Genomic DNA, 19863 nt, shown 5'->3' on the forward strand with positions numbered 1-19863 from the left:
GCGTGGAGGCAGCGGTGGCACCTGGGACGAGATTTGGCATGAAATCTTCCCGTTGTCTGCATGAAGGACATGCTTGATAATGTCCTCCACCCGCAAAACTTATTCTAGGCCTGCCCAATACCCCAGCATCTGCGAGCGTTTTCACAATTAAAGATCCGGCCTAGAGGAATGAGTCAGTTGAAGGCGTCATATTTCAAATTTACTGATTTTTAATTGAAAGTTTGGGAAAGATTGGGACATTGTATTAAAATTAAAGATAGGGAGACTACTAAAAAAACTTCTGGAAATGTCGTGACATGATTTTGGAGACATAAATAGCTAAACTACTGTTTAAGGTGTAGAAATCGCACTAAGACTACTTACTCAGCTTAAAATGTATTTTGCTTCAGATAATCGGTATGAACAAGTTTTGACATTTCTTTTCATGTACATGGATATATGTTGTTTTCATGGGTATGCTATTTTTTGAAAAAGAATTCTATTTTTAAATAGAGTTTCGAATAGAATTATATTATAGGTCATCGACATTATATACAAAATTAATTTTTCAGACAATAAAAAAAATTTTTAATATCTAATTTCAGTTCTTTCAGTTTCAAAATATCTCCCGGATTGAACGATGAATCAGAAGGTCGCTCTCTTTTAATGTCTCTCCCCATGCAGTATCGCCATTTATTTTTTCATTCTAAGCAGTTAAAGAGCGCGTCAACATTCCCATTGAAATCGTGCAAATCTAAGCATTACAGAGAAGTGTCTGGTGTCCAGCTGAACCGGGCCCAATCACTCCGAATCATGCATGTTCCTGGTTAATGAAGGGAATTCTGTGGGCCCCTGAGAGTCTCTCTCATTTCTCTTTTTTTGGGGGCCTTTTTATCTCCTTTTCTCCACCCCTCCCACCCCCCTGCGATTTGCCGTTATCTGAGACTCTTCAGTCTAATTTGGGTCAATAAAGTTCCAGGTGAATATTTTTAATGGCAACGTGTGATAGCGCAGGCTTTCAGTATTTTTACTAGGCGTCACTGACATTCTTTTAAACGCCCTTAAAAATCACTATTCATCTTTTACTTAGGAGGATCTCTCTATTAAGTAGCAAAAAATGTCAAAGTTCTGGTTGCAAATAAGATGCTCTCTTATCGTCACAAACTAAAACAGTTTTAAAACCTTAGTTTAAGGCTACAGAGTTACTTTGTGCTAGCTGTCAGCAGCTAACCGGAAGCCTTAAAATGACATCACCTGTGACGACTCTGTGTCATCCTTGTTCCTAGCGTAGTCCACTGCTCAAGGGCAACGGCGATATGTTTCAGTGTCTCAGCCACCCCCATGCAGCTGCAGAGTGTCACAGCGAACTGGTCACAAAGAATTTTCGAGAATGTCGTAATTAGCGTCTGGCACAAAGAACGTGAGATCTCAGTGTTTCCTCATTGTTCAAAGGGAACCTGAGTCCTCACAGCAAATAAACACGTTGCAAAGTGTTTTCTATAAGTCGCGAGCCAGTAGAGTACAAGAATGGACTTCTCTACTGCGCACTCTGGTAATCGTTTCTATCTTTATTAGGGGTTTAACCATGAAGGCTTCGGGGTCAATATCCTTTAAAAATAACTCAGACTAGAACACTGAGACCGATTCAATGTGACAATGCACGAGTCGTCACGGATGGCTCTTTGGATCCCAAGATCTGTGTCCTAGTTATACAACACGCACGTTCCGAAGGGCGCAGATGTTCCCAAACATGCTGCAGCTGAGATGAAGGCAATCCGAAGATCGAAAATCCATCATTCGTACAATCCTCAGGGTGCGATCTTCTAAATATAACCTCAGCCCATGCGAACAATGCAATCGCTGTTCTCACATGGCTGTGACCCTTTTCTCTTTAGAGGACACGTCTACATACGTCATCTCACTGGATTTCCAAAGTGACCTGTAGGAGGGATAGCCCCGGTTACAACTTTCCTTATAGTTATACAGAAAAATAAAAAAAAAGAGCCCTTTTCCCCTTTTCAAGTTTTAAATTGCTTCTTTTGATCCTGAACACAGTCTAATGGGAAAGTCAGCATGAAAATTAGGTCCCTTCTCTACCCACGGCTGTGGGACCTGCAAGGAACATGAAATCATGCAAACTTGGTCAATCGAAAGGGGAATTTATTGTAAGGATCACCTTTCCGACTTTGTGAGGGCAAGTCACATCACGGGCCCTGAGCTGGAGGGTAAGTCTGTCCTCTCTCTTTGCCAGGGGTCACCTTGAATGTCTTACTTCTGCTTGTCACCATCCCTTGTTCAGCTCAGTTTAATTCCTCAGGACCTGCCATGACGGGCAGTCCATACTCTCAATACACAACTACGTAGTTGTAGGTCCACCAGCATTGTCTAAGTAGTTCAGTGGTCTCATCAAAACACTAAAAATAGAAATGACTCAACCCTTCCTATGAACTGGTTTCCTCTGGTTAGACTGTCATCCCTCTTCTCATCAGTGAGGGGTGTGGTGTGGAAAGTTCTAAAACAATGTTGGGAAATTAAAAATCTAATTACCCCCCGTGAATACTTTCTATGTGCCCGATGCTGGGCTAAATATTTTATATAATTTTTTAATGTTATCTAGTTAACAACCTTGTGGATAAGTATTATTATTATTATTATTATTATTATTATTATGTTGCAAATGAAGAAACTGATTCATTCACTTGGCAAATTTAGAAAGTCGTACAGCCATTTTATTTAGTTCTGAGCACTTGATTCCAAAACGATTTTTATTCACCGTGCCATACTACGTCGTATAATCTCCAAATACTATGATCTCAACCTTAAGAAATCATTTCGAGATGCTTATGACACTCGATATTTGAGACCAAAGTTTGTATGGATTCTTAAGTGTCTAAAATTAGTAAAAAACAAGGGGAATAAAAGAGACAAATGCGTGACACACACACTAATTAAAACAGTATGGAATTATTACAAGATGCAAGGTAATAACACCAAGATAAAGAAAACGATCCATTTTACATGAGCACCTAGTATATGAATTGTTGCAATTCAAATCCTCAGGGAAAGAATAAACTACTGACAAAATGAGACAAAGACATTAATTATCAGGATAGAGTCGCATTAAGCAATGCACACGATTTTAAATTTTAAATTCTGGATACATTAAAGGTATACTTATTTATTTAATACATATTTATGAAATGTCACGATTACCTAATACTATACAAGACAGCATTGACTCATATCCAAAATGGTTCTTATGTCAATTTTGTCATTTCAACAAAATCAACTCTACTTGAGTTCGGTTTTCTCATTTTTACTAAGCATTTTCTCTGGGTCATGTGCTTGCATTGCAAGTTGAAAATCACAGTCTCTGCCCTTGTTACTAGCTGGTATTTTTCATAGCACTCGGTTCAATTCTGGTCCAAAAAGAGATTTGAATACTCATCGATGGCCAATAACTTTGTAATACTCTAAGCATATATAAGAAGTAAAAGAAAAGAAGATAGAGGAGAAGAAGAAAAAAAGGAGACAAGGGAGGGAAGAGAAAAGGAAGGAAGGAAGGAAGGAAGGAAGGAAGGAAGGAAGGAAGGAAGGAAGGAAGGAAAGAAGGAAGGAAGGAAGGAAGGAAGGAAAGGAAAAAATGGGAAGAGAGGGAGAGAAGGAGAAAGGAAGAGAAGGAGGAGGTTACTGATTAGTTCCAACATTTAGGAAAAGTATATTCTAGTTGGAAAGACAGACAGACAAACCAATTGCAGTATAATATAATAGATGCCAAAAAATGATGTATGACTGCTAAGGATGCAGAGGGAAAGGGCATTGGGCTGAGTGTAGAGACCCCAGGGCAACTTTTTCAAGATCTTGATACTGGAGCAGGATTCTGAAGGCCGGTAGAAGTCAATCACAGGAGCAAAGAATGTGTTCGTATTAAATAAGTACATATTGGATTGATTGAGTAAGTAACGAACGGATTGAATGGATCAGTAAATGGATGGAGGAATCCAAAATGCTAAATGTGATTTCTTACCTCTGGACTTCTAACTACCCATTGGGAGAAAGAAAAAAATAAAAAAAGAAACACAGGAAGTTCAATTATTCTTCCAGAACAAATCCAAGGAGAACTTTTCCGTGAGAATCCTTTTGGCTGCATGTAACAGAACACATGGCTAAAACACGGCATAAGTAACAAGTGTTTGCAAACGGATCTCTAGGCTCGTGAATGCTCAGTGTAGGAGTCTGCTTATTTCACAGCGCAATTCATTCCACCAGTCCTCTGGGAAACTTCTCCCCAGCTCTCTCGTGGAAAGGACAAAGCAACTCTCCTGGCGTGTGTGTGTGTGTGTGTGTGTGTGTGTTTATTCTCACACTGCCCTACCACAACGTGTCCTTACTTCTGGCACCAGATATGTGGATCATCTACACATGGAGCAATTCCGTGACTCAATCCCGACATTGCCTACCTGGAGACAGTCAGATCCCACAGGTCAAGGGCTCGGTCCCACAAGACCGGCCCCATTTCAGACTATAATCCAAGTCCAGGTCGTTTTCTGTGCTTCTGCCTGAAGGCTATAAATTGGAGGTTCCCATGACCTCTCTTAAGGTTCAATTATTGGTTAGAATGACTCACAGAACTCAGGAAATCAGTTTATTTTCTAGATTATTGGGTTATTACAAAGGACATTAGAGTGTACTAATAAACAGCCAGTTGAAGGAGTACATAGAGGCTTACCGAAGGTCGCCTCATTAGCATAAGCTCAGGTGTAATTGAAAGGGATTTGTCATGAATGACAAAAGACACTGGTTTCACTTGTTGCTTTGGAGCTATTTCAGGAACTGAGGAGAAGATGAAATATTCTAATAAAAGATGCCCTTGTGGCTCTTATATGTAGGAAATTACAAGAGTTTTAGAAGCTGTGGAGAAAGACCAAATATATATTTCTTATTCTAAAATACAATATTACACCTTGGCTTGCCCTTTATGCCCTCAAGATGCTGTTAAAACCTCAAGCATCGCATCTCACACAATGACTTTGAAGCAAGATGGGGCTTCTTCCCATGAAGTTTCCTTTTGTACCAGAGAGAAAGGAAGATCTTTCCCAAAGTCAGCCCAAGTATACTTTCTTCAGTCCCATTGGTCAGAATTGCGTCACATGGCCTTGCTTAGTTGCAAGAAAGCCTGGGGGGAAAGCATTTCTGCCTCTATAGAGGAAACCGGATTTGACTATTACTGCAGGAAGGAGGGAGAATGGCTGCTGGCTCTGTAAACAACGGTGTCTGCACAGGAGCTCAGTGAACACTTAGGGAATTGCCAACACACACCTGCGATGACCCTCTCCATACGAGGACGGCGCATGTCAACATCGGTCCCTAAATGTGGGCAGCACGTGACAGTAATTTAGATATCTTCTGTAACTTTCATTATTTCTTATGCTTCTCTCACACAAAGGGTCATCCCCATCTTAAAAAAAAAAAAGTGACTTTCTTTTAAATACCACATGAATAGCAATGCAGAACATTTATCTTTCCTCTTCCTTGGTCTTACACTTTACATCAAGTCTAATAAAATCAAGGATTCCGCTAGAAAAATGGCACTGAGAAGAAGTAAGCATCTATCACATGCCGGGCTCTTGACTAGGGACTCGACACACAACGTCTCACCCCGTTTTCGCACTGACCCCATGAGGCTCCCTGGGCTAAGCATTTGTCTCAAGTCTGAGAGCGGAGAGGTGGTATGGCTGGCTGGCTGGGTGTCCGTCCTTGGCCTGGCCACCTCTCAGGAGCATCCCTCCGTTAGAACATCCCCATGTCAGGTGGGGAGCCCACAAGTTTCGAATACGCCAAACATTCTGCCTTTGTAAGCACCCTTGCTGGTAAAACCCAGCCCCGATGAGAGGCTGAAGCCGTCTCTCTTAAGCCCTCTCTTGCACATTAATTCATTACATCATTGGGCCTTCCACCTTAGGGCCTGTTTCCACAGTCCAGGAAATTTGCACAGATTGTGCAATGACAACCATAAATCACACTTTAAACAACTACGAGAACAAAGATACCAAGGGTTTGCCTGAGGTTTGCAGAATGTGTCATCCAAAAGATTACGTAATTTATTTTGAACCTACACTTTCATTATTCATTCAACAGATATTACCAGAGCATCCAGCATGCATCATGCCCTCTAGTCTTGTAGATGTTTATAAATGCTGATTCGGGATCGTCTTTTGATTCGACAAATAGTTCCTGATTCTCTACTATGCGTCAAACATTGTGACAGATTCCGATGGGTTAAAAACTTACCCAAACCTGGCCACTGCCCTCAGGAACTGTAACTATGTTCCGCCCTTTCCCCTAACACAGCAGCATAACGGCATGTATGAAGTCGCAGAATGCGTGCTGGTGTTTCGGCGTTTTTGCCTTCGCCCACCCCAGATGCATTCTCTACCCTTCTTCGCACTGCTCTGTGCCGCCTGACGCCTGTGCCCGTGACCCGCTTGCTCTGAGCTCCCGCGCCGATGGTGTCCCGTTGGGTTAAGCAGGGAGAGGTACCAGTGGGAGGCTGAAGGGGAGGAAGGTAAGATACAGTCTAGGTTACTTCTTCTCTGCTCCAGTCTGTGTCCGCGCTGTGTGTCTGGGAGAGGCTGCAGCCCCCCTGAACTGTGGCGCCCACGGGGCGGCCTCCTCAGGGTTTTGTCCTCACAGGCTCTCGGTGAGGCTGTTTTCTTTTTGTCTTTTTGGCTGTGGGAGTGGTAATGGCTTCCTGCTTTAACGGGTCTCTGGGTGCCTTATTCTCTCTTACTCGTTCTCCTAACCTGGCACACACATGTACGAGGAGTCCCTTTATTAAAATTTCTTTATTTGAACTATTTGGGGCAAATTCTGTTTCTTACTGGCACTCTGGCTAATCAGAATATCAAAGCCGATGAAACTTAAGAAAGCATCTGATCTATCGTTTTCATTTCACAGCGACGGAGACCGGGTCCCGAGAGGGCTCCACTCGTCTGAGGTAACTCGGCCTGTGGGCAGAATGAGCGCAAGCTCACCTGTCCCCGTCACTCCTGAGATGCGCACCCCAGACCCCCTCCCAGGGTGAGACCAGTTCCCTGTGGGGTCTGATCTCCCAAACTTTGGGCCGTGGCCCCTCGTGCAAGCTCTCATGCCAGCAAGCCAGGGACATGAATGAACTGAATCAACCCCACTGAGCTTCATTAATTTTAAAGCAATTTAAGATTTCTGAGTCATAGGTTTCAGTCATTTAGACTTTCCCAGCTGGTACTGTACTTGCCCACACACATTTTTCTTTAAAGATTGCATCTGTCTGGATGTGTGGCTCTGCCCACTCTCCATCAGCTTCTGAGAGAAACCAGCCCCGCGGAGCGAGACGCAAAGGGCTGTGTGCCTTTTCCGCTTGCCATGTGCATTTCAGTCTTTGCATGAAGGCTTAATGGAATTAGCAGTCTGCAGCTTGATCCAGACTCCATCCGCCAGAGACGTGCACAATTCCGCACTCTGCATCCAACACAATATTTTACCCAGCCTCCTAAGGAAACCGAGTTAGACCATATGGCGACTCCACGGACTGAATAATATTTGGCAGCTGGATGAACAAGGACTGAATCATATCTTAACCGGCTTGGCCAAATATTGTTTTATATAGCAACGGTATTAGTAATATATATGTTTTATTCTTCACACTACTGCTTCCTGCTACACCCACTGAAAATTAAGAGCTAGACCTCACTGGAAGTCGACTGCACAATAAAAGAGTTCTCGCTCATTAGCGATCTTCAATTCAATATTGCATTGTATGTACGATACATTCAGAGCGTCTGCTTTTTCTTTTTCCTCCAAAACAGCTGCTGGAGTTGAGCAATAGTCTCCCAGGGTAACACAGCAGGGAGTCCTGGGGCATTCGCCAGACGCTGAAAACAAAGGATGTGTCTCCACGGGGAGGACAGGGCTTGCACTCTCTGCCCCTGCCCCTGAGAGGTCCCACGGTCTCAGGATGTGGGGAAGGATATTAACGAACCCTGTGTGAGGCACCCTGAGGCTGGGCGATCGTAAGAAAGTCACTCTCCAATCTGAACCACACAGTTCAATTATTCGACAGGGATGACAACGAACAACCTTTAAAAACTGTAACGCAGTAGCACTTGAGTGCTCGTTCAGTCATTTATAACGAGCAGACGCTGTTTCAGCCTTATCTATGCCACCACGGGTAAGATGCAATCTGTACTTTCGATGAGCGAGCAAGTTGAAAATGGGAGCGTGCAGAGATCCTTTCGATAAAGTACGGCTCGGCTCAGGTAGAGCTATGCATGGTGGAGAGACTCTTCGCTCATCTCCGGAATTCCTAAGAGAGCTGGTGCTCCAGGTGAGTCTTGGCGAGAGTCATGGAGGTGAGGAGGGCATTGTAGATGGTCGAGAGAATGAGCATCACTGCTGGAGAATAGGATGCACTGCACAGAGCATCAGGAAATAAGGCCGCACTTAAGCCTATTTACAAATCTTAGTCATTACTATAGCTTCAGTGTCTTTAGAAAATTAAGAAAGAAATTTCTGGGAGAGTCCTCGCGGCTAGGGCGGCGGCAGCTCACCTCTTCCCGCTGTGGCCATCTCCACAGAAATGATTTGCCGTAACATGTGGAACTTATTAGAATTAGGAGTAAGAGGCCACCCCACTCTATGTGGATTCTCCGTAACATGCAAATCCCTAAAGAAAGGAACCCGCCATTTTCATCCTCGGAGAAGCATGTGTGTGTTGCCTTCCGTGTCCTATGGAAGTTTTTTGAGGCAGCTGGGCTACCAGCGTTTGCAAAATGAATGAGTAAACACACTCCTCATTTGAACACTGAGTGTCAGAGATGGAAGGGTCTTGAGTATCAGTGAATCTAGTGTACTGATTCTGCAGGTGAGACGATTGGGGTCTAGTGAGAGAGACTGGTTTGGTCACAGGTCCCTGGTAAACTAGCGACAGAGCAAGAGCAGGTAGGAGGTGCCCCGGACCACAGCCAAGGCTCTGCTAAGTACTGAACAAATTCTAAAAGCTCTAGAACAAATGCGATCATCGTTTTCTTAATGGATTTGTGTTCCTTCAGTAGGCTCATGTACCCGACACTGTGATGAGTGTAGAGCAGAGGACAGAGGAGGAGAAGATGGGGGTCTTTGCCCCACGGAGCTCCTCCTGACCCATTGAGAAAGTAGTGTTTGCCTCTTGCAATCATGACAGCTTAGTCACAAGGAACTGATGATCAAGCCATTGTCAGATGGCACCATGTGCATCAGGACAGGAGACAGCCCCTTAGTCAGATACGTCAGGAGAAGGAAGACTGGAGATCCGTTTACCCTGCGTTTGTTAAGCACCGTCTTACTAGAGACAGTTTTTTACTCCATTGGGTAGGCGTCTTAGAGAAACTTGTCTAGGAGACCGAGTAAGATGACTAGACCACATCGTTCCAGTTTTCTATGACTGAGTAAGACACTAACCCGATACTTAATGGTGATGAACAACCGCCACTTTATTACATCATACGTTTGTGGGGAAGGAGTTTGAACGGGCGGTGTAACTGGGGTCCGTCGGTGGTGTGCTCCTGGCCACCGGCCCGGTCTGAAGGGATCAAGACGGCTTCACCCTCACGCCTGGAGCCCTGTCAAGGTCCAGTTGGAAGGCTCGGCGGCACCAGGCCCCTTCCCTCGCCTATGAGGCCTTTGAGGCCTTTCCATGTGGTTTTTCCACCAGGGTAATTGACTGGACTTATTTTATCGCATGGCAGCTCAGGGCTCCAAGAGTCTAAGCCAGGAGCTTCCACTCCGCTCAAAGGCAAGGCCTGGAATTGCCAGTCTCTACTGGACCAAGCAGTCTCAGACCAGCCCATGGGCAAGGGGAGGGCAAGGAACCTCACGTCTTTCCAGGAAGAGTGTCCAGTCTTGTGGCCATTTTTTACCTGGCCAATTTATCTCTCTACTGTGTTGACTTCATGTGTGTAAGAAAATCTTGGTGACGTATGGCCCAAGTAAAAGTGTGATAGGAAAAAGGAAGAAACATCTCAGAGGAGAAAACAGGGCAGCGTATGAAAAGCTGCTGTCGTTATATTATGAATTCCTGTACGATCCGCTGTGTTCTACCCAGCAACGCGCATGGAGCTCGAAGCGTAGCGGGTGATCCATCAACAGAACTGAGCTAATTGACAGGCTGTTGTTAACTATATTTGTTGTTATGTGAGTGTTTCTCACACTAAACTGGCTAGGAAAGGTGCCAGGGGAATCTTATTGCAAAACTAGTAGTTTATTGGGTTGACAAAGAGAACATTCAATTAGGCGATTTTCAGAACACAATGGAATCATTTTAGTTGTGAAATGTGGACTTAAAAAATAATCATTTAGAAACATGTGGGAGGCACTTGAAGACTGAATGACAAAATGCAGCTCCTTCACTCAAGCGCAGACGGAGGGTCCTGGGTGGTCACGGGCGTGCGGACGCACGGGCAGATGTGGGTCCATCCCTGGTCTCTCTGCCCCACTCCGGAGTCTAGGCTCCTTCCACAACGCCAGGCTTCTGAGAGCATGTCACTCGTAGATTGATTTGTCCAGAAAACAATGATGACAAGCATTACGGGCACAAAGGGAAATAAAGCATGGGCTAAGTCTCGATGGCCTCCGTGTGTTCAGACTGGGACGCTCTCTGTCCATTCTTAGCTCTCGGAAATGTGTGAGTGTCTTCAGATAGATCAAGAAGGTAGGAGACAGGGAGGCTGAGATAACCCCTTGCCCGGCCATGGAGACATCGTGTCAGAGAGAAGAATCCTTGAAGAATATCAGAGGTGTATGAACTCTCTCAGTGTGGGTCAATAGCTTTTAGCTTCTGCCCCTTCCTGTTAAACACAATAATCACCAGAAGATTCTGACAATGCTGAGGCAGGCAACTTCCGAAATAGCTCCCGGGGACGCCGGCCCCTGGTGTCCATGCCCTCGAGTGGTCCTCTCCTCGAGTGTTCCTGATGGCCTGGCGGCTTGCTTCCGATGAGTAGAGAGTATGGCGAAGCAACGCGGAATGTCACTTCCAAGATTAGGCTGTAAAAGACTGTGACTTCCCTCTGGCTTGTCCTCTCTCGCTGGCTCTTCTCACGTTTGCTCTAATGACACAAGCTGCCATGTTGCGAGTGGCCTCAGGGAGTGGCCCAGGCGGCTAGGATCTGAGCGAGGCCTCCGGCCAACACCCAGAGAGAAAATGAGACCCGCAATCAACGACAGTCAAGGGCCTGAATCCTGCCAATAACGATATGAGTGCCCTTGGGAGCGGAAGCTTTGGGGGTAATGCGTTATGCAGCACTAGATAACTGATACAAGCATATTAAAAAAAGAAGAAAATGCAACTAGCTCAGCTCCTAGGCTAGTGCACTTTCTACTACGTGTGAGATTTTTGGCCAATAGAGATCTCTTTTTGGCCTGGGGAACATCTGGCCAGTTGAATGAAGTCCTAGCGTTTTATTCAGCTCGGCATTCCACCCGCCACGGTCTTACAACAGCCTTGTCTCTTATTCCTGTGGCCTCGGCTCCCACCTCAGGTCACCTGACTGCTGTTTCTCATCCCAGCAGGCCTGCGCCTTCCCCGCTCTCGGACCCGGCACAGGGCCTCCTCTCAGAAAAACCCTTCTACCTGCACCTGCCGATATTTTGCCCAGACTTCGAGGCCGGCGCGAATGCTTTCCTTTCTTCATTTCCTGGCTGGAAAGATTCTTTTTCTTCTCTAGAGCTTCCAAAGACATTTTAGATATATATTTCTCCCCAATTTTGTACCAAGGACTACTCTGAAGGATGAAATGGCAGACAAAAATCCCAGTCTTCATCTATGTTTTATACTTGTAGTTTCTACAGCTGACTTTTTATATAAATTTTATGTGCATCGATTCAGTTATATAAATTCTGAGGAGAGAGATAAGGTATCTCTAAAGTATGCCCTATGATGCTCGTTGCAACAAAACCCCAGAGAGCTGTACTATCTATTGTGGACTAAATTGTGTCCCCTGAATTCATGTGTTGAAGCCTACCACCCGATGTGACTGGATTTTGAGATGGGGCCTTTAAAAAGGTGTCTCAGGTTAAGTGAGGTCATCAGGGTGGCTGATCCAATAGGACTGGGGTCCATATAGAAGAGCAAGAGACACCAGGAGTGTGGACACCCTGGGAAAAGACCATACAGGGACACGGTGAGGAGGCAGCTGTCTGCAAGGCAGAGAGAGACCGGCGGAGAAAGCGAGCCTAGCGACGCCTCGATCTCCAGCCTCTAACAGTGTGAGGAAACGAATGTCCATCACGGGAGGCACCCGGTCCGTGGGATTTTGTCATAGCTCCTCAAGACGACGAATGCATATACTGTCTTTTAACGAGAACTCGACCGAGTAGATTCATCACGGTGTGAAAGTCAGAGGCAGGGGACTCAGGCCTCCGAGGCTGACTTCTCTCTTTACCCTGCACCAGTCAGCACAGCAGCTCACCCTGCGGAGACTCGGTTTTTCTTCCCTGTAAATGGGGTTCGTCATGCCTCTATTTCACTACAATCGGGGGAAAAAGATGAGGTCGTGTTTGCAAAGGGCTTGTCACAAACTAAATGGAGAAAAAAAAAATCACCCATTTCCTCCTTCCTCTTCTCCCATCTCTGGGGAAAGATAGGGTTAGCAGTGGGTCAGGACAAGCATTTGGGGCCTGAGGCAGAAGGAAAAATCAGAGACACTGAGCTACTCTTTATCTGAAATCTCCACATATTGTTCATGTTTGTTTGTTTTTACTTTTATTTTTTAAAATATCGCCTTAAAATATTATTTCTCTTGCTTACTAGGGTTTTCCGTGCCCCTTTAAATGTGGCGCCTGAGGCAAACGCTTCACTCTCTCTAACCCGTCTGGGCCCTGCCTACGAACCTCATCAAGAAAGCCCTCTTCAGCCTAAGCAGAAGGTCCATCAGGATTCTTTCTGAATACCCCTATCTCCGACATGACCATGTACCCCAGACTCTGGCAGGCTGTGTATGGAGCAGTGTGGTCACAGTGAGGGCTGACGCTTCTTATCTGGGGGCTTAGCGCTTCTTATAGGCATTAGGGTCAAATACTTTTTTTTTTTTTTTTCTCCCCGAGATGACCTAGGAAGAGGCCCCGGCAGAACGTGACATGAGCTAAGTAAAAGACTTTCATAATGCGTCCTTTTGCCAGTTTCACCTGTGCCTGCCAGAGGAATTTTGGTGAAGTTTGACAATAGGAATGTGTGAGACGACGTGGGTCTGAGCTGGTGAGGCTCTGCAAGCTCCCGATGGATCCTGGGTTTCGGCCGGGGCTTCCCAATGGTACCTCTGTCTTACACACCTGGGCCTCCGGGTGCCTGTCTCTGCCCCGCAGGCCGAGAGCAGATAGAAGGGGAGGGGCATGGGATTTTAGCATATCTTCAGCTTTATTGCCTAGCACAGGGTCAGGAGAAGGAGAGAGAAGAGAAGAGCCGTGGGTGGAGGAGGGAGGTGGGGAGAGCGGGGAGGAGACTTTGGGGCTGATAGTGCTCAGAGCAGTGGAGAAGCAGGGGTAGGGGTTGACCCTCGCGGCCCTGGCCCTCCGGGCACCACACTCAGCGCTCCACCTACCTGTCTCCGAATATTTTGCAGAAGCAGAAACCAAGGTTTAGACACAACCTGTACCTTGCTGAAGGTCACAGAGCTGCTGAACTTCAGAGCGAGCGCTCCACGGATGGTTTTCTCGACCTGCCCCATGATGGTTGGGTGACTTCTGTGTTTAACTCTTGTCTAGAAGCAGTTGCTCCAGTCCATAGAGAATCAACCCTGCAGTCACGGTCACCGAGCAATTCTGTACTTTAGAAAAATGGCTCACTTCCCTGTGGCAAAATCCCCTAAACAAGTCATATTTGTTAGCAGGCGCTTTTATGATGCAAATGAAGAGGAGGAAGCCTGAGCCTTGATTGACGATGCCTCATATTGTGAGCACGGGACATTATTTCCTCAAACCATGGTCCCTTAGTTTACACGCCCCGGGCCCGCCACCATCCCCCAAACCACACACGGCACGACCGGTTTTGTAAAGTGTCGAGTTAATTGCTAGAATTCTCCATCCATCCAAGAACAAGCCGCGACCTCTCTGAGCACAGGGATCCAATCTGAATGATATAAAATTTCATATTATCTCGAGTGATAGCAACCATGCTTAGATATATTTTTCTTTCCCTTAAACTGAAAAAAGAAACAACGATATTATGAAATCAATTGTTCGTTTACAATTTTGTATTTTATTAACCACAAGAGCATGTACGCACGTTCGAGAGTGAGTTGCATGCATATGGGTGAGACATATTCTTTATCCATCTACAGTCTACCGAGTAGCTTCCTCCACACACAGCTGAGTCTGCGCTACCTGTGCACGCTCAGCTCTAAGCCCATCTGGGGATCAGGGCTCACAAGTCAGAAGCTACTACTCTGTAGACATCGCCTTTGCGTTCACACGTGATTTTCTGGTTTGCAACTATGACTGTTGTAATCAAGCGAAATTCTACGCAAGGAGCCCAAATGCATGACCCTAAAATTGTTTTAAATTGAGAAGGACGTTTGGACACAGAAGGAATTAGAACCGAAAGGGGACAAAGGAGCGAGGACAAGGGGGAAGGAGAAGGGAGTGGCAGGAAGCAGAGCTGTTCTCACGAGGTGAACACAGATTTGCTGTCAGAAGCACTGGGTTTGTGCTCACGAGCCGGAGAAATTTAACTTCCTTGAGGCACAGTTTCTTCTACTGAGGGTCCTAATGAACCGGCCTTCATGGAGCTCCCGAGAGGATTAAATGGGACAAACGACATAAGGACGCTTTGTAAATCGGCAAGCCTGGTGCACACGTTAATTCTTATAAACCTTAATCTGAGCAATCAGGGCCGTCCAAGGCCACGCTCCTAATTGGCTGAATTGGGCCCAAATGGGATGAAAACTCAATGTGTCATTTTTCGGACGTTGGTCTACTGGTGACGAGCCCGTTTTTCCCCGTATTGAAAGTTGGAATTTAACAGCCGAAGAGGGGTGGTGGTGGTGGTGGTGTAAGTGATCGTTAGATTTAGCCTGCTCCCTTTCTGAGGAAGGGCATTATTATCTCCAGTCTACGAAAGACGGGAGAGTTAAGCACCATTCATGGCCCTCAAGTTTGGGAAACGGAGGGACACAGGAGCTGGGCCCATGTCTGGCTTCCCCCGGGAGATCTGTCTGTGCGCCAGGTGTGGAAACACGCCCCAGAGTTACCAGAACACCTTCCCAATGGAACCTGTTTTTTTATAGTAATCTAGCACTCTAGGTCACATGTACATTCGCGGCACTTCCTGGACTCACTGGTTCATGTTACCTGTGTTCCCTTTGATTTCTGTTAGCTGCTCAGCAGGATGTAACAGGCTGGTAGACAGTTTAAAACACCCAGAAAATTCCCATATGCTGGGGTTCCCACCCTCCTGCAGGGGCGACGACAAAAATTTCTCCTGTGTTCACTTCTCTCGTGAGCACGTGACAACTATTTTCTTGAGAACAAAACCGGGGCCTTGGAAAAAAACGGTTCCAACGGAGAAATTTCTTTGTATTTATACACTGGACTTTTCCCCTTGGACCATTTATCCAAAAAGAAAAGCACACCCCTTCCCTGACCATGGTAAAACAAACAAACAAATAAACAAAAACAGGTGCCTCTTAAAAGGCGCTATTAATAATCGCCTTGTACATAAACGACTGGTTTCTGAACACAAGTTGTTTTTTAAAAATTGAGAAAAGAAATCTCTAGCATGAGAGGACTTTAAGTGGGCGTGGAGGTGGGGGATGGGAATCCTCAGAGGAGTGGGGAGCAGCTGGTGGGTGTGGGACCGAGGAGTGGGAGGTGAAGTTGTTGGGAAGTCCTTGAACTCCAGCGGGATGTGTCTGGGCTCAAGGCTGCAGGCCCAGCCAAGAAGACTGCGCTTTGTACAACTGCAGGGGGTGCCATTCAATGGGAACAAAATGACCTGGAGTTGTGCAGCAGCGTGCAATGGCCTTCTCTGTGATTCATTCCGGAAGTTGGCCACAGGGTTTCCAGCCTAGGTATGGCTTACTGTAAGAGCTGATTAAGAAGGAGGATGAATGTCATCCCTTGGGGTTGATATCAGCCTTCAAGTGGTAGAGTAGCAGTCTTAGGAGTTGTTCTCAAAACAACAGTTATTTGATCAACAAATATAGTGCTTAGTTTAGGGTTTTACACGAAGCAGGTACCTACTGTTCTGTTTACTAGATTAATGAACTAATGAACAGTGAAGTGAATGAGGAGCGGCTAAATACACGTTGAGATAGAGAATGATCTGGAAAGCACGCACTGGCTCTGACTATCTGACAGAGTGGACTGGTTTAAAAATTCCCCTGTAATTATACAATTTTTGTTTTAATTGCCACATAATATTTTATCGTAGGTACATGTTTTAGTTAAGCATTCTTATAACTGTATGTTTAACAACTCCCACACATTTCATTAATACTGTTAGTATTTTATTATTATTGTTGCTGCATTTTGGGTTGCTTTCTGTGAATGTACTCTACTATCTATAATAATAATAATATTTATTTGTAATATGCAATACACTGTATTAGTTGCTGTATACACATCTTCCATAATTTTCATGTGTTAGGTAAAATTCAGATTATAATTCTATTTTATAATTGAGATATTCTAAATTCACTGAAGGCCATACAGCTAAAATGTGAATGAACGAAGATTCCCACTCAGATCGTCCTACTACATTTTTTTTCATCCTGAGAATTACTGTCAATATGGATAAAAATGTCTAAGGTACTTGGTATAAATGATCTCATTTACCCTGCACTGCAGTAGCTTCCGAAGGTCATAAATTTGGCCTTTGAGAATGGGCAGGTCAGCGGCCATTGTGTAATTTCATCAGATGCAATAAATACACTTCAATCATGTATAGCATCAGTTAGACATCGCTCTAAGTTTATAATTTTCTTGATCTCTCCCGACTACGGTGCTCCCTGCCTTTCCTTGGAAGCCCACTGGTATTTAACTGCAGGTGACCACCTGAGCCAGCTTTCTGAAGCCCCAGTGTGACCCTGGCCCTTCCCGATGGACCGTCGGCCTCGACCGTCCTCCTACCCTAAGGCCACGCTCTCTCGCTGGTCTGTCAACGCCTTCCGTTCAGGTCCCAGTGCACTCTGCCGGCCACATGCTTCTCCACTGCTCCCGAGCTGCCAGAACTGGAGCCATGGTGAGTTACTAGAAATTTCAGAACATCCCACTCCTTTGCTTTTGCACATTCTTTCTCTCGGCCTGAAATGCCAACAACAATCTCTTATTCATGTTATTTTATGACTCACAGAACTTTTTCAAGATCTATGAAGACAAATACATTTTTGAAATCACTGTCTCTCTATACCCAGGGTCCAGTGCATAGTAGGTTTCAATAAATATTTGCTCTGGATTAATTCAAGGTAAAAACCAGCAACCATACATTTTCTGGGAGAACTTCCTGAAGTCCAGAAAAAGTTGTTTCTTCCTCTCTGCTCCCTGGATGCCTTGAAATTCTAATTGCCACATTGTTACACAATGAGATTATGTATTTCATGTTTTTCTCTGGGTGTAGACTTTGAACTTCTGGGTGGCAGAGACCAAATCTTACTCATACTTGGGTCCTTAACACCCAGCACAGGGCCGGCTTATGGTAAGCCTTCATAGATTTCCTGGAATTGAAAATATAATTCTAAAGCAATCATGTGAGCTGAGCAAAGCCAGCGTTATACTTCTTATTTTACAGTTGAAGAAACGGGGGCCCAGGGAGGGGGAAAAAATGTCTTGGCTCAATTTTCATTTGAGTTCAGGGACTCAGATAGGGCTGGGACAAGGTCTCCCAGCCTGAGTTATAAAACACTGTTGGTGGCCCTCCTTTGCGACCTTTAGTAGGGGCTCCCCTAGGCCTGCTCCGGGGAAAGCGGGAGCACACAGTGTCTTTGTGGAACAAGACGGGATTAAGGGACGCTGCTCAACAGTCACAGCCATAGCCCCAGGAGCAGGTGACTGAGTCCTAGGCAGGTTTGGTGAGGAGCTGGATGATGGCCCCAGGAGGCATGGGGCCACTTCTTGACCTTTTCAGACTTGGTCCTATGGCACCCTACTGTGCAGCGTCCTCTCTGGCCAGCTCCCAAGAAACACCTTATCACTAGCGTCACTGAGTTGTGCATAATTATAAATGATAAACATGCAGGAGTGGACATAATTATGAACAGCTCTCCTTTTTAGTCGAAAGTGTCCTACTGTGGGCAATAAATATGGTTCCCTTTCCCTCACTACAAAATATGCATATGTGCATGGAAAAGCTCTAGGGCTCCAGAGTCTTCTAAACTCCCCTTTCCCAGCCCTTTGGCTGTTTTAATTTAATCTAATTTTTTTAGTTTGTCTCCAAACCAGATTGCTTCTGCTTTACCAGGATATGTAAGGCCTGGAGTTCCAAGCCTCTGCCTGGGTTCAGGCCCCCTTTCTTGGAGTGTTTAGGCCCCTTTTCTGATGTATTTCTGCCCAAACCAAAGGACTGGAACCCCAGAGGAAGTGAAGAATAATTGGGGAGGGCGGTGGCTTAAAACTGCAACCCTACCTGACGGTGAATGTTGAACGCATTTGCGGTCCACGTGTGTGGGGGCGGGGGCGGGGGCGGGGGTGCGCTAAGAGAGCAGAACCCTCGCAGCCCAGCGCTCTGGCGGGGAGCCAGGAGCCCTTGCGTGAGGTGTGGGTGCGGGACTGGGTTTCACTCGGCCACCGAGGCCCTCTGGGCCACGCCCAGAGAGGGAAGAATTAGTAATTCAATTTGGTTTGAGTCTAAAGGTGCTTTGTGCTGGTCTGCTGAAAATACTCCAAGCCCTGGAGGTGGGGTGGGGTGGCAGGAGGAGGGTGTCACCAACAGAAAGCAAGCGATTTATCAGTGTGGAAGAGGGTGCTGGAAAAAGATAATGAAAGTAATTTTTGAACCCCGGTATACAGTGCCACCGATACAAGCACAGTCCTCGCCCACAGAGAAGAGCTCCGTGCTCAGTGCAACATCCGAGCCGCATGATGGTCACAGGGTACCTTGGCTTTCCGGGGAAAAGCGCCGGGAAGATGAACTAGGTATGAAGAAGTACCCTGGAGCTGCTAGGGGGAGTCCACTGGGGGACTAGGGCGCCGCCCCGACCCCGGCGGAAGGATACTGCGCTTCGTGCACCGCGCCCGGGCAGAAGCCGGGGCAGCGCGGCCGCCTCCCGCGCCCGCGGCCCGGAGCTGCAATGGCAGCGGCAGCCGCCCGCGCCGCGGCCGGGCGCGGGGAGCAGCCCGGGGACTGGCAGCCGCGAGGCTGATTGATGGGCGCCCGGCTCAATGAGGGGGGCCCGGGCGGGGGCGGGGCCGGCTCCGCGCTGAGCCAGTCGCGGGTGCCGCCGGGGGGCGGAGGCTCCGTGGAGATGTGTCGGTGACATTGAATGGGGAGACCGAGCGCGAGCGGGGCGCGCGCGCGCGCGCACACACGCGCACACCCGGCCCCGCTAGCTCCGAGATCCCCGGCCACGTAAGTAACTATTAATACCGCCTCGCCGGGAGATGCGGGCGTGCTGAGCTCGGGGATTGGCCTCGGGCACCGTCGGCCGTCCCCTTCAATTTTAAATACACATTCCTCTTACCTCGGAGAGGGGCAAAGAAGCACATCAAAGAAGAGGAAGAAAAGCCGTCAATTTTCTCCAGAATCAACCCGGCCAAGCAAGCAATCGGGGTTAGGGTAAGGGGAGACGGAGTGGTTGCAAATTCTTCCGAGGCAGGATCCAGCTGTCCAGCGGGAAAGGACCGCGGCGGGTCAGGAGGGCCGGGGGCGCATCCCCTTGC

At 46.6% G+C, this 19863-nt stretch overlaps 1 long non-coding RNA gene across 1 annotated transcript; it reads right to left on the reverse strand.

Annotated features, from left to right (window-relative positions):
* Nucleotides 1-16479: 16479 nt before the first annotated feature.
* On the reverse strand, nucleotides 16480-19782 carry LOC118605221. Its single transcript, XR_004952011.1, has 2 exons — nucleotides 19665-19782; nucleotides 16480-17292 (listed from the first exon to the last, which is right to left on the reverse strand). It is a non-coding gene; the product is annotated as an uncharacterized LOC118605221 (long non-coding RNA).
* Between the last annotated feature and the right edge of the window lie 81 nt (nucleotides 19783-19863).

The sequence above is a fragment of the Rousettus aegyptiacus genome, unplaced genomic scaffold (genome assembly GCF_014176215.1).
Source record: "Rousettus aegyptiacus isolate mRouAeg1 unplaced genomic scaffold, mRouAeg1.p scaffold_m13_p_7, whole genome shotgun sequence".
NCBI lineage: Eukaryota > Metazoa > Chordata > Mammalia > Chiroptera > Pteropodidae > Rousettus > Rousettus aegyptiacus.